At 40.5% G+C, this 14,338-nt stretch overlaps 1 pseudogene; it reads right to left on the minus strand.

Moving 5' to 3' along the window:
* Positions 1–11,381: 11,381 nt before the first annotated feature.
* LOC148147301 (syncytin-1-like) lies at positions 11,382–13,555 on the minus strand (annotated as a pseudogene).
* Between the last annotated feature and the right edge of the window lie 783 nt (positions 13,556–14,338).

Raw genomic sequence — 14,338 nt, forward strand, 5'->3', positions numbered from 1 at the left:
ATACGTGGGAAGACATTAGGCGAACTTATACTGAAGTTATCTGAATGTCAAAGTGTTTAATGTGTTTAAAATGTGTTTTAAAAAAAACCACCTTTTCATTATGATGCTTTATTTTTTTCTTAAGGGGAGAGGTGTTATGTTGATGTGGGTGTACTGTACCTTTAAGGGAGTTAAAAGCTAGTAGAATTACCTGACAGCACCAAGTGTTCTGAATAAGATACAATGTAATATGTGGTCCAGCTACTGGGGTAGCTAGGGTAGCTAGTTGCCTGGAGACAAAAACAGATTCAAATTAGGCCAATCGGTTTAAATTATACCCCAAAAAATACCAAATTCCAATCAAGTTTGAACTTAGTATATTGACAATCTTAAAAGCCAATGACACAATCCGATGCTTTGGGGGTTTAAGACTGGGGAAAATTGAACAGTTGGGCAGAGAACTGCCACACCACCAGCATTTAGAGATTGCCCAAAAAATAGCTTTTTCAAGGTACCTTTATAGATCGGTGACCTGTGAAACAAAAATCCCTAAGAAAAGAATACTGAGGAAGGAAGATTTCACGTCTGGCTGATTTTGAAAATTTGAAGTTTGGCAAATCTTGATCGGGGGTTTTCTCAGACTAGTATTGTAGAAAGGGAAGGTAAAAGATAGGTTAGAGGAAGGAGTTGTAAGTAGTTGGTAGTTAATTATTCTCTGTTATACTTTAAGAAATAAAGTTAATTTTTACTTTAAATAGTTCTTGGCCTCAAAGTTTCACAGATTACTGCAAGGGAATTTTTTTTCTGTGTTGCTGCTTTAAATTAAGCAGGAGGGTTTACTCCATGTTGTAACAATTATGATCAGTGTATATGATTGTCTCAGATATGTTACTGGGAACAGAAACACTGCAAATGCCAAGCTCAAAGTCTCCTTCTCAATCATTGAATATTTCTGCTGATGAATGTTCAACTTCCTGGAGAAATGCCCAATAGGTCTTGCTATCTTCTTGTTGTCTTCTTGCAAGAGCACAGCAACGACACCCACATCACTTGCATCGATAACCACCTTGAATGGCTTTGTGTAATTAGGTGTGACTAATACCGGAGCAATGGTTAACACAGCTAACAGACTGTCAAATGCCTTCTGATAGTCCGCTGTCCACTGAAACTTTTTTGCCTTTCTTTAGCAATTCAGTGAGTGGAGCAGCCACACTGCTGAAATTTGGGACAAATTTTCGATAAAATCCACTCAATCTCAGCAACCATAATACTGCTTATTTTGTCAATGGTATGGGAAACTCCCCAACTATCTTTATTTTTGCATCCTGTGGGGCCATTTTTCCATGTCCAGTAACATGCCCTAGGAAGGTGACTTCAGCTTTGGCAAATTCACTTTTAGCCCAGTTTATCACCAACCCTGCCTTCCAAAGTTCATCTAACAAGTTTGATAAATGGTGTAAATTTTCCTTCCATGTGTGACTAAGAATCACCAGGTCATCAACATATATGACACAGTTGGGTAATCTAATAATGACTTCATTGATTAGTCTCTGAAGTGTGGCTGGTGCATTTTTCAGACCAAATGGCATGACTTTAAACTGACACAGTCCACTCAGCGTTACAAAAGCTGAAATTGCCTTTGCTCTTTCTGACAAAGGTACCTGCCAGTATCCTCTGAGCAAATGCAATTTAGAAATATAAGTTGCTTGTCCCATCTTCTCAACACAGTCTTGCAAATGCAGAATCAATATGCATCAGTCTTTGTAACTGCATTGACTTTGTGATATATCCCACACATAATCTTTGGGTACCATTTGGTTTTGGCACCATTACTATGGGTGAGCTCCAGTCACTGTAACTCACTTCAGTTATGTTATCTTGGAGCATGCGTTCAATCTCCTTTTGAACCTGTGCCAACTTTAGAGGATTAGGCCTGCAAAGATGTTGCTTAATCAGCATTTCCTGTGTCAACATCATGTAATAATTAGGTTAGTACTTCCCAGCTTATTTCCACTTATCTCCCCACGTGATAGTAACAACTCTTTCAGATCATTTTGATTTTCCTCTGGAAGGTAACTCAATAACTTATCCCGATTTTTGACAATTTCCTCATTGTCCAATTTAATTTAAGGAATGTCCAATTCAGAATCCTCTGAACTTGGCTCTTCTCTTTGCTGTAATCAATAACACATTCTCCTCTTATTTTCCTTCCCTGTCAAAATACTTTTTCAGCATATTCACATGACATACTCGGAGATTTCTTTCTATCTGGAGTCCTTAACAAGTAGTTCACCTCACTCAATTTCCTTTTGACTTGATAAACCTTGCTTTTAAATGTTCACCTTTCACTGGAAGTAACACTAATACCTTATAATAGCAAAATTGTGAATTTTTGATTTTTTGTCTGTTTCCTGTTTCATTGTATGCTGTGATACTTTTAAATACTATCTAGCCAACTCCCCAGCTCTATTTAATCATCCCCTAAAATTTGACACACAGTCCAAATATGTGGTCTCTGAATTTTGACTTACTAATTTCTCCTTAATCAATTTTAACAGTCCTCTCACTTCATTGTCCAAAACCTAATTCAAATGGACTGAATTTGGTCGATTCATTTGGTGCATCTCTGGTCGCAAAAAACATAAATAGAATTCCCTTATCCCATTCATCTGGCTAGTCTTGACTTTAAGCTGTCAACATGGTCGTTAATGTCTAGCTTTCTAGTTCTCCCTGTGTTTCTGGGTGATACGTAGTAGATTTGAATTGTTTTATTCCTGAGCTGTCCACAACTTTCTTGAATAAGTTTGATGTGAAGTTTGACCCTCGATCTGATGGTATCTCTGTCAGTAATCTATATCTTGTGAAAAATCTTAGTAATTCCTCTACAATCCTTTTAGATGTGATATTGCATGATGGAATGGTTTCTGGAAATCTAGTCAACACATCCATTATTGTGAACAAATACTGATTGCCTCTTTTTGTTTGAAGTGGGGGACCTATGTAATCAATTAAGACTCTTGTGAAAGGTTCCTCAAATGCAGGAATAGGTACAAAAGGTACAGGTTTTAATACTGCCTGTGGTTTTCCAATTATCTGATATGTATGACATGTCTGGCAAAATTCAGTTACATCCTTGTGCAGTCCCGGCCAGTAAAAATGATTTTGTATTTTAGCTCAAGTTTTCCTCACTCCTAAATGACCTCCTTCAGGTAGCTCAATCACCACACGCAACACCTCTTTTCTATAACCCATTGGCAATACGATTTGATGAACTTCTGCCAATTTCTCATCTGCCCGAATCTGTGATGGTCTCCATTTCCTCATTAAGATGTCATTTTTAACATTCAGGGATACACTCGGATTCATTTTTTTGTGTATGCCTTTTGATATAGTTGCTTTAAATTTTCATCTTTCTGCTGAAACTCAGTTAATTTCTCTGAGCCAAAGATGTATGCTTTGACATTTATCTGCTCCTGGTTTGTCTCTGCTAATTCCACTTCAACTTTCTTATCTGTACTCTTTGGTCTCTCCTGTTTCAGCTGGTGACTTTGTGACCTCGTTACCACATAGCTAGGAAAAATCACAGGACATATGTCCTGCAATAGTTCAATTGCCTGAGTTTCCATGGCTTTTCAACCACACTAGGCAGCACTCCAGTGAATCAGCTATATCATTAGCAAGGACAAATTGTATTCCTGAAGCTGAGAGTTTGTCCAGTACTCCTACCATGAATTCTCTACTCTTCACTGGACACTCTAACCTCACTTTACATAATTGAGCGCTTTTTGTCTCACCATGAATTCCCATTACTAGTATCTTTTCCAGAAGTAGTCCTTCAGAAGTACATATTTTCTCATCTTTTGGCATCACAGATTGAGAGGATCCTGTGTCTCTTAATATTGTAACTTCTTTACGTGCTGCTCCTGGCCTATACGAATAAACTTTACCTTCGCAGGTATATGGTTTAAGAAGATCTGACACTTCCTCCTTAACTATGCTCTGACTAGCTTGTACATTCTGGTACAGCTTTCTAGCCTCCGTTGTACTTTCTGTTACCACTCCAACAAAATTCACTGGCTTTTGGATGTAGGTTTGTTCGCTGAGCTGAAAGGTTCATTTCCAGACGTTTTGTTACCTTACTAGGTAACATCTTCAGTGGACCTCATGCAAGGCAATGCTGAAAATTCCTGATTTCTATTTATGTTTGTGTTTCTTTGGGTTGGTGTTGTCATTTCCTGTGGTGATGATATTTCCTATGGTGAAGTCACTTCCTGTTCCTTTTCTCAGGGGGTGGTAGATGGGGTCTAACTCGATGTGTTTATTGATAGAGTTCTGGTTGGAATAGAGTTCACTGGCTTATCCTGTTTTCCTACATCCAGCTTCCCAGTACTACTTCTCACCCACCAAACACTGTGATTTCATGTGGCCTACTTTATTGCAGTGAAAACACCAGAGCTTTTTAACTTTTCTGTCCCCTTCAAGAATTTATTTTTTATCCTGTGGTGAGTTATCCTTATGATCTTCACTGAGATCTATCTTTCCCTTTCCATGCAAGGATTTCTCTTTTCCTCAATTTCTATCCCTCATTGATTGAAACAGATTCTGGAAGCCAAACTTTGCTTTATGGACTAAATCATAACCATCAGCTGCTAATCTTGCCATTTTAAGTCTGCTCTTCCACATGAGTTCTCACTACTTCAGGAAGTGAATTTTTGAACTCCTCCAAAATAATTGTCTAAGAGTGTCATTGGTTTGCTGCATTTTTAATACACTTATCCACCTATCAAAATTACTTTATTTGATCCTTTCAAACTCAGTGTAGGTTTGACCAGGGTCCCTCCTTAGATTCCTGAAATGTTGGCTGTAGTTTTCTGGCACATGCTCATATGCACTTAAGATGGATTTTTTCATCTCCTCATCTGCCCCAGACACCTCCCCTGATAGTGATGCAAATACCTCACAAGCTCTGTGTACAAGTTTTATTTGGATCAACAAAACACACATGGTTAGCCACATTTTCAAATGAGATGAAAAAGACTTCCACATCCTTCTCATCAAATTTAGGCAATGACTGAAAATGTTTAAACAGATTCTCACCAGGCCTTTGACTACTATGGGTTTGCTCATCTTCACACTCTTCTTCACTAAGTTTACCTTCAGCCTTCATCTCTATCCTTTTAAGCTGAATTTCCTGTCTCAGTGTCAATTTCTGAAGTTCAAACTCTTTCTCTTTCTTCTCCTCACTCTCATTTTCTTTCCCTTTTTCTCTTTCTTCTACTTTGAATTGTAATTCCTTGTCTTTTGCCTTTAACTCAAGCTGCTTCATCTTCAATTGAATTTTAGCCATCTCCAAAGATTCTGATGGCGTTTCCAGCAAATGTAAATGCTGAGCTATTGCTGTAACTGTCTCTCTGTAATTAGCTCCAGCTCGTGTGCTAATTCCAGCAGCTTGGCCTTAATTACCTTTTACAAAACCCCCAAGGTCACTTCTTCCACCTCCAGGAAACTCTTGGTGACCGAAAGAGCCATTGCTTTTCCGAGCTCTGTTTAAACCAACCACTGTGGTGTCCCTACCCCTGGATCGAGAGACCTGAGTTCAAGTCCCATATGTTTCGGAAAAAAGAGAAGGGCTTGAGGTACCTAGAAAATGAAGACCTCAGTATTAGATCTATAACAAGCTTGTGGACTTCTAAGTCATATTGAGTAAAGCAATGTTCAAATAGCATTAAGTTTGAATTAAATTTAATCAAGATAATAGAAAAACACTCATGAATGTGGGGATAATGGGAGATAGCAACAAATAATTTTCCTGTTCTTAAAAACATGGCTTGCTGTTTGAGTGTCAACAGTGTCTGCCCAAATTCAGTAGGAAAAGGGATGAGAGCATCATATGGTTTTAGTACTGGCCTAAAATGTACTCTTTAAATTTCTAGTGCCCACCACAAACTGACACAGATGGTATTCTGGAGTGAAGGGGAATTCTGAAAGACCAGCCGCAAGCAAATAAGTATTTTGTATTAGTGTTTACTGTGGAGAAGGACATGGAAGATATTGAATGTGGGGAAATAGATAGTGACATCTTGAAAAACGTCTATATCACAGAGGAGGTGGTTCTGGATGTCTTGAAACACATAAAAGTGGATAAATCCCCAGGACCTGATCAGGTGTACCCTAGAACTCTGTGGGAAGCTAGGGTTGTGATTGCTGGGCCCCTTACTGAGATATTTGTATCGATAGTCACAGGTGAGGTGCCTGAAGACTGGAGGTTGGCTAACGTGGTGCCACTATTTAAGAAAGATGGTAAAGGAAAGCCAGGGAACTATGGACTAGTGGGCCTGACATTGAAGGTGGGCAAATTGTTGGACGGACAGGATTTTCATGTATTTGGAAAGGCAAAGACTGATTAGGGATAGTCAGCATGGCTTTGTGTATGGGAAATTATGTCTCACCAACTTGATTGAGTTTTTGGAATAAGTAACAAAGAGGATTAATGAGAGCAGAGCATTAAAAATATGGACTTCAGTGAGGTGTCCGACAAGGTTCCTCATGGGGGACTGGTTAGCATGGAATACAGAGAGAACTAGCCATTTGGATTCAGAACTGGCTCGAAGGTCGAAGGTAGGTGGTGGATGGTTGCTTTTCAGACAGGAGGCCTGTGACCAGTGGCGTGCTACAGGATCGGTCCTGGGTCCACTACTTTTCGTCATTTATATAAATGATTTGGATGCGAACGTAGGAAATATAGTTAGTAAGTTTGCAGATGACACCAAAATTGGAGGTGTAGTGAACAGTGAAGAAAGTTACCTCAGAGCAAATTTGGATCTTGATCAGATGGGCTGAGGAGTGGCAGATGGAGTTTAATTTAGATCAATGCAAGGTATTGCATTTTGGTAAAGCGAATCAGAGCAAGATTCTGGGAGTGTTGCTGAACAAAGAGACCTTGGAGTGCAAGTTCATAGTTTCTTGAAAGTAGAGTCGCAGGTAGATAGGATAGTGAAGAAGGCATTTGGCATGTTTTCCTTTATTGGTCAGAGTATGGAATGTAGGAGTTGGGAGGTCAATTTGGAGCTGTACAGGACATTGGTTAGGCCACTTTTGGAATATTGCTTACAATTCTGATCTCCTTCCTATTGGAAGGATGTTGTGAAATTTCAAAGAGTTCAGAAAAGATTTACAAGGATGTTGCCAGGATTGGAGAATTGGAGCTATAGGGAGAGGTTGAATAAGCTGGGGCTGTTTTTCCCGGAGCGATAGAGGCCGAGGGGTGACCTTATAGGGGTGTATAAAATCATGAGGGGCATGGGTAGGATAAATAGACAAAGTCTTTTCCCGGGGGTGGGGGAGTCCAGAACTAGTGGGCATAGGTTTAGGGTGAGAGGGGAAAGATATAAAATGGACTGAAGGGGCAATGTTTTCACACAGAGGGTGGTGCATGTATGGAATGAGCTGCTAGAGAAAGTAGTGGAGGGCTAGCACAATTACATTTAAAAGGCACCTGGATATGAATAGGAACGATTTAGATGGATATGGGCCAAGTGCTGGCAAATGGAACTAGATTAGGTTAGGGTATCTGGTCAGCATGGAGGAGTTGGACTGAAGGGTTTGTTTCTGTGCTGTACAGCTCTGTAACTTTATGACTAATATCCATTGCCCAATGAGCAACTCAAGTTTCTGCTTGTATCCCTGGACTAGAATGACAATCGGACTTCCAGTAATACTATCATCCAGCCTCCCTGTAGGGAGTTGATGAATACAATTGATGGTATAAGTGAGGATTTACTAGGCTACCTGCTTCCCAAGATGAAGCAAATGTCAAAATTACTGGAATGTATATGGAAAATAAAGGGAGATGCTCACACAACAATAAAGCAATATCAGTGAATCCAAAAGCTGAGAGAGAATATGGAAGCCAAACTGGAAGACATAGAATGGTGACAGGCAGTTTGGGACTTGGGTATCACCCCTGGTTTGGAGTTGCTTGCCATATCCTAGAGGTGTGGCAGCTGTTAATTCAAGTCGGACTCACAAATAAATGTGGAGTTTGTTGCTGACATAAACAATAGCAAAAGCACTATCTGAAGGATTGCAGGCAGAATGGTGGGTCTTCCAGGGCATATGTGGTAAAGCTGAACAGATCTGTTTGAACTCATGAATCTAACCCACTGACTGTCCATTGAAATGGACAGTCAGTGGGTTAGAGCAAGAGCAAGAACTACCAATGATCTGTAGCTTAATTCGGCATGGTAAGCATCAAAAGAGAGGAATTGTGGGTGTCATTAGATTCAAGAATTAATTGCATAACTAGATAGATTCATAGAAGAAGAATAAACTAACCTTCCAGTTCAGCGAGCAAACCTACATCCAGAACAGTCCAGTTCTGAAGGGTCACTCGACCCAAAACATTAACTCTGATTTATCTCCGCAGATGTTGCCAGACCTGAGATTTTCCAGCAATTTCTGTTTTTGTTTTGGATTTCCAGCATAGAACAAAGAACAAAGAAAATTTACAGCCTAGGAATAGGCCCTTTGGCCCTCCAAGCCTGAGCCGATCCAAATCCATTGTCTAAACCTGTCACTCAATTCCTAAGCATCTGTATCCCTCTGCTCCCCACCTACTCATGCACCTGCCCAGACGCATCTTAAATGAATCTACCGTGCTTGCCTCTACCACCTCTGCTGGCACCTCCCACCCGCTGTGTAAAGTATTTGCCGCGTGTATCCCCTTAAACATTTCACCTCTCACCTTGAAAGCATGACCTCTTGTTATTGAATCCTTCACCCTGAGATAAAGCTTATCTCTATCTATCCTGTCTATACCCTTCATGATTTTATAGACCTCAATCAGATCCCTCCATCTCCTTTTTTCTAATGAAAACAATCTTAACCTACTCAACCTCTCTTCATAGCTAGCACCTTCCATACCAGGCAATATCCTCATAAACCTTCTCTGCACCTTCTTCAAAGTGTCCACATCCTTTTGGTAATGTGGCGACCAGAACTGTACACAGTATTCTAAATGTGGCCGAACCAATGTCTTGTACAATTTTAACATGACCTGCCAGCTCTTATACTCAATACCCCGTCCAATGAAGGCAAGCATACTATGTACCTTCTTGACCACTCTTTCCACCTGTGCAGCAACCTTCAAGGTACAATGGACCCGAACTCCCGGATCTCTCCGCTCATCAACCTTTCCCAAGACTCTTCCATTTACTGTATAATTCGCTTTAGAATTAGACTTCCCAAAATGCATCACCTCACATTTGCCTGGATTGAACTCCATCTGCCACTTCTCTGCCCAACTCTCCAGTCTATCTATATTCTCCTGTTTTCTTTGACAGTCCCCTATGCTTTCTGCTACTCCACCAATCTTTGTGTCATCTGCAAACTTGCTGATCATACCAACAGTGTCCTCTTCCAGATCATTTATGTACATCACAAACAACAGTGGCCCCAGCACTGACCCCTGTGGAACACCACTGGTCACCTTTCTCCATTTCGAGAAACTCCCTTCAACTATTACTCTCTGTCTCCCGTTGCTCAACCAGTTCTTTATCCACCTAGCTAGAACACCCTGCACACCATGTGACTTAACTTTCTCCATTAGTTTACCATAAGGAACCTTATCGAATGCCTTACTAAAGTCCATGTGTATGACATCTACAGCCCTTCCTTCATCTATCAACTTGGTCACTTCTTCAAAGAACTCTATTAAGTTGGTAAGGCACGATCTCCCCCGCACAAAACCATGTTGCCTATCACTGATACGCCCATTCCTTTCCAAATATAAACAGATTTTATCCCTCAGTACCTTCTCCAACAACTTTCCCACCACTGACGTCAGGCTCACTGGTATGTAGTTACCTGGAATATCCCTACTACCCTTCTTGTTCAGGGGGACAACATGGGCAACCCTCCAGTCCTCCGGCACCTTACCTGTGTTTAAGAATGCTACAAAGATATCTGTCAGGGACCCAGCTATTTCCTCTCTCGCCTCCCTCAGCAACCTGGGATAGATCCCATTCTGTCCTGGGGATTTGTCCACCTTAATAACCTCTACTCCACCCAACACATCTTCCCTACTTATGTCAACGTGATCTTATGTAATCAAACTTCTATCTTTAATCTCAACATTCATCATATCCCTCTCCTGAGTGAACACTGATGCAAAGTAATCATTCAGAATCTCACCCGTTTTCTCAGATTTGACAGACAACCTTTAGTAGACCAAAGCAGTGCTTCTGGTTTTTTAAAAAGATATATAGATGGATAGGTATACAGTCAGCTGGGAGGTTAAAAAAAATCCATAATCAATACAATGCTATCTAAAGAGACTAAAGAAAAAATAATCTTACAAGAAATAACAACAATTGCTAATCCTTTAACTGTAAAATATAATGGAAAGTCATTATCATTTTAAAAGTAATTTCCAGCAGACATTATCAGCACAATTTTAGAAAAAGTAAAAACTTACATTTTATATTTATTCATGCTGTTTGAAACTCCACCCCATCAACTTCACAATGATTGGAATGAAAAATTGATCTGTACTCATTTTAATCTTTCACAAATTAATTATTTTTATATCAATTACCTCTATGATTCACTTGCCATCTTAGTTTCTTTCAGCAAGAAGAGTCTGAGTAATAGGCTACTCTATTAAGCACATCATTATCACTCTGATTGATGGAACAAGGTGTGTGCTTGAAGCTGAGAACCAAGGCAAGTGTGTGACTGTCAGTGCACCGCACAAAAGCCTAGTGTTTATCCAGTACACCTACCAGTCAACCAAATAGCAAACTTCAAATGTCCAGGGTACAAAATTTGGTTTTGTAAATACAATGCAGTTCGTAAAAATAATCCAACCACTAAAATTTGAAATATTTAAAACTATGGACATGTCAGTTGTCTGTAAAATTATTTTATTTATATTTTGTTTGGAAGGTTCAGCAGAAGCAAATCCCAAGAATGTGGCAGGAATGAGGGAACTCCAACAATACTTAATTATAGTGCTGAACTATCATATGGCATCCCATGGAAATAATGCAGTTGGAGTAAAAAGAGTATGATAAATCAAAGTAAGTGTTACAGAAGCTCTTTTCATGGAAACAGCGCACTTTTTCTTTTCAACCAAGGGAAGGACGTGACCATTCTAAGGAAAGCAGAAAGGGTTTAGCAATAATATAAAGTTATGATATGTCTAACGAAGCTACAACCATTGGTGGTTCTTGCTGTTCTCCCTGGATTTCAATAGACAGTCAGAGTTCAGACAGGTTCATAAGTTCAGACAGGTCTGTTCAGCTTTACCATACACACCCTGGGAGACCCACCTCTCTGGTTGCAACCCTTCAGATAGTGTTTTTGCCAGATATAAAAATTGTTATATACACGACAGAAGTAGATTTTATCAGCTTTAAATGTATTTATTATTGACTGAAGCAGAAATTTGAAGTAATTGAAAAAACATACACATATTTACCTATTGTAACTCTAATGCCAGGTTAGTTATTTATTTGAGTAACACAGCTTTTACAGCAAAGTCTATTTGACGCAAAATATTTGTCAGTTTTATATCCCATATGGGCTTCCTATTGTGAGAAACAGAACTCACTCACAAATCAATCAGCCTGAGACAAAGCCTTGGAAACAAGAACAATTTATTACAGCCTTGCAAGTACCGGACGCTTCTGCAATCAAGCAGAAATACGCGCGAAAACAGAGCCTGTTAGCATTTTTATTCAGTTTACAAGTTGCGGAATCACGCCTCCCTTTTCCCATCCTATCATAAGCCTAGTTATTTTCTTATGTGGCCATCCTGCTGTCCTTGTCTGCATTCTTTGTTCCTTGTTTGTTACAGCTTGTTCTTTTATCCAGTTTCTCTTATCATACTATAAGCTTTATTGTGAAATGCCCCTGCTGCTTCTTTTTGTGGTCAACTACAACACTTTAAAGTTATTTCCTAGCTTAAAACTATTTGCTTTAAAAGACCCTCTATATTCATTAAAATCTTAGCCTTGAGTATGCTACATGCTACAAGAATTCCGCGACCGTTTGTATAATGTCCCCTTCCCCTCCCCCCACAACACCCCCTCACCCATCTGCAAAAACATTTCTAATCTTCCACAATTCCCCTTTTTTCTTTTTTAAAAACTGTTGTTTCTGCACTTATTAAGTCTCCTTTAATTCATTTTCTTATGTTCTGCCCTCTTACACCTTTTGGCGATGAGGTTCACAATCTTACATTTTACATTTGTGTTGTTCGTCCCTCAAATTCTAGAAGCATTCTTTGACTTTCTCTTTGTTGCATATCACCTGCTGATTGTAAAAGCATCTGATGGTTTATTTGGGTTCCTTCCCCAAGGGATGTCATCAGGCGGCTCATTACCCATTTGAGATCATTGAACCCTAATACCAGACCCACTAATATCAATAATCCATAGATAGTTAGATTGACTAACTACCTTCCCCAACCAGTCAATCCCCAATTCACCCATTCCCATCCTTTTTCGTTCCGGTACTGATTACCGGCCTCCCTTATCTTGGCGATTTTGTCTCGCACATGTTTGGAGATATCAGTAATGTTAGTGGCGACCTCAGGTATGTACATACAACATTCCTCTCCAATTAGTGCACAGGTACCACCTTTATCTGCTAGAATATAATCCAGAGCCATCCTGTTCTGAAGGGTCGTTGGCCTAGTGGCAATCATTTCGGTTGTTATGGCTGCTACTTGGGTTTGGGTTTCGGCCAACACATCAGCAGTATTGTTGGCCAACTCTTCCAGAGAAGCCGCTAACTTTTGTATTTCTACTCCTGCTCGAGTGGTCCCATACATAGGTATCAAAGTCCAGAGGAGGCGATCTCCTTTGGTTACGTTCCGGATTACTCGCCTTCCTCCCTGTTTATTCCAAGGTATTTTTGGGGCTCTCTTTAACAGCAAGTGGGGAATTATATAGGCAAGGTAGCAGCAGCCACTCCAACCTTTCTGGTTTTGAGATAGTGTCTGAACTGGATGGTCCCAGCACCCATTCCCGTTACATCCGCCACTCCAAACGTACTTCTCGCCGGGGATAAATGGGTAGGCCTTTAAGCCACCCACCCAATATGTCCCATTCAATACTTGGGGAATGGTTGTGGGAGTAGCTTGGCTGGTGTGGACACAAGATGAATTTCCTAATTGGAAGAGTGCAGTATCATTCTGATTACAAAAACAAGTGGTATTTACTGCTCCTTTAGGTGGGGAAACTCTAAGGCCATCGATAACGCCCAGAGTTTTCGTGGCTGGTCGAGGGAACCATCCTGCAAAGTTATAATTACTCCTGTCAGATCTCCATTTTGTATTGTTTGAGCCCGAGTCAAATTGTTGTACATTATACACTTCTTCTTTGGTAAGTGGTATTACCGTGAGAGGAATTCTGGATTCCCCATGGTGTGGGATCTCCGCACATACCCAACAGTCGGTATGCCCCTTTAGTTTAGCATAATTCTGACATAAAGCGGTAAAATGATTTTTCCCACCCCCCCCTTGGCAGCTAGCGCCAATATTATCATGACAATATAAAGCTGACCACTCATTTCAGCTCACAACCCTATCTGTCTATTCCCTAACCCTTTGTATGCCAGGGAGGGGTTAGTCCATGCAACACTTACAATTGTTTTGGGATACAGTTTTTTTAACCCAATACTTAATAGTCTCTTATCTCAGTCCATTCTTTTTGCTCAGCTTCACTTTCAGAGGGTTGTCTGTAGGATGAGCTTGCCAGTCTGCAGAAGGGGAAGGAGCGTCCACGGGGCCCTTAACACGAGTGTGATGACTCCACCCTTTTTCAGCAGCTCGAATGGCTGTTTCAGTAGCCGGGAGGGTTAGGAACGGTCCCTCCCAGCTTGGGTGCAGTTTGGTATCTTTCCAGGTCTTTATCAGGACCCAATCACCCGGTCGTATCCGATGTACTGCGAACTCAAGTGGAGATGTCTGGGTCAACCGACCCTTCTTCCTAAGGACAGACAAAGAGCGCCACAATATAGTTCTTTAAAAACTTATCATTGAACTCTACAGTTGGTAATTGTCCTGTCACTTCCTTATCATTTCCTCTAATTAGGGTTGGCTCAAAAATAGGCACCAAGAATTCCTCGCCTTTTACTCCGGAAACTTTAAGATACTCCTCAGTCAATTTAACACCGGTAGGTCTAAAACTTAGGGATGACCGTGTCCATCAAAAATACTGCCTCCTCCCCTTCAGATCCCACCTTTAAATTTATCAAGGGTTCCCGGTGGGTCTCAGGAGAAAGGAACCCCCGACTCCCCTAATCTTCATCTCAGGTCATTAAGGAAACAGCTTCCCTTTCTCGTGCTAATTCT

This window comes from Chiloscyllium plagiosum, unplaced genomic scaffold (genome assembly GCF_037043375.1).
Source record: "Chiloscyllium plagiosum isolate Xiang-an unplaced genomic scaffold, Cpla_swu_hap1 HiC_scaffold_17, whole genome shotgun sequence".
NCBI lineage: Eukaryota > Metazoa > Chordata > Chondrichthyes > Orectolobiformes > Hemiscylliidae > Chiloscyllium > Chiloscyllium plagiosum.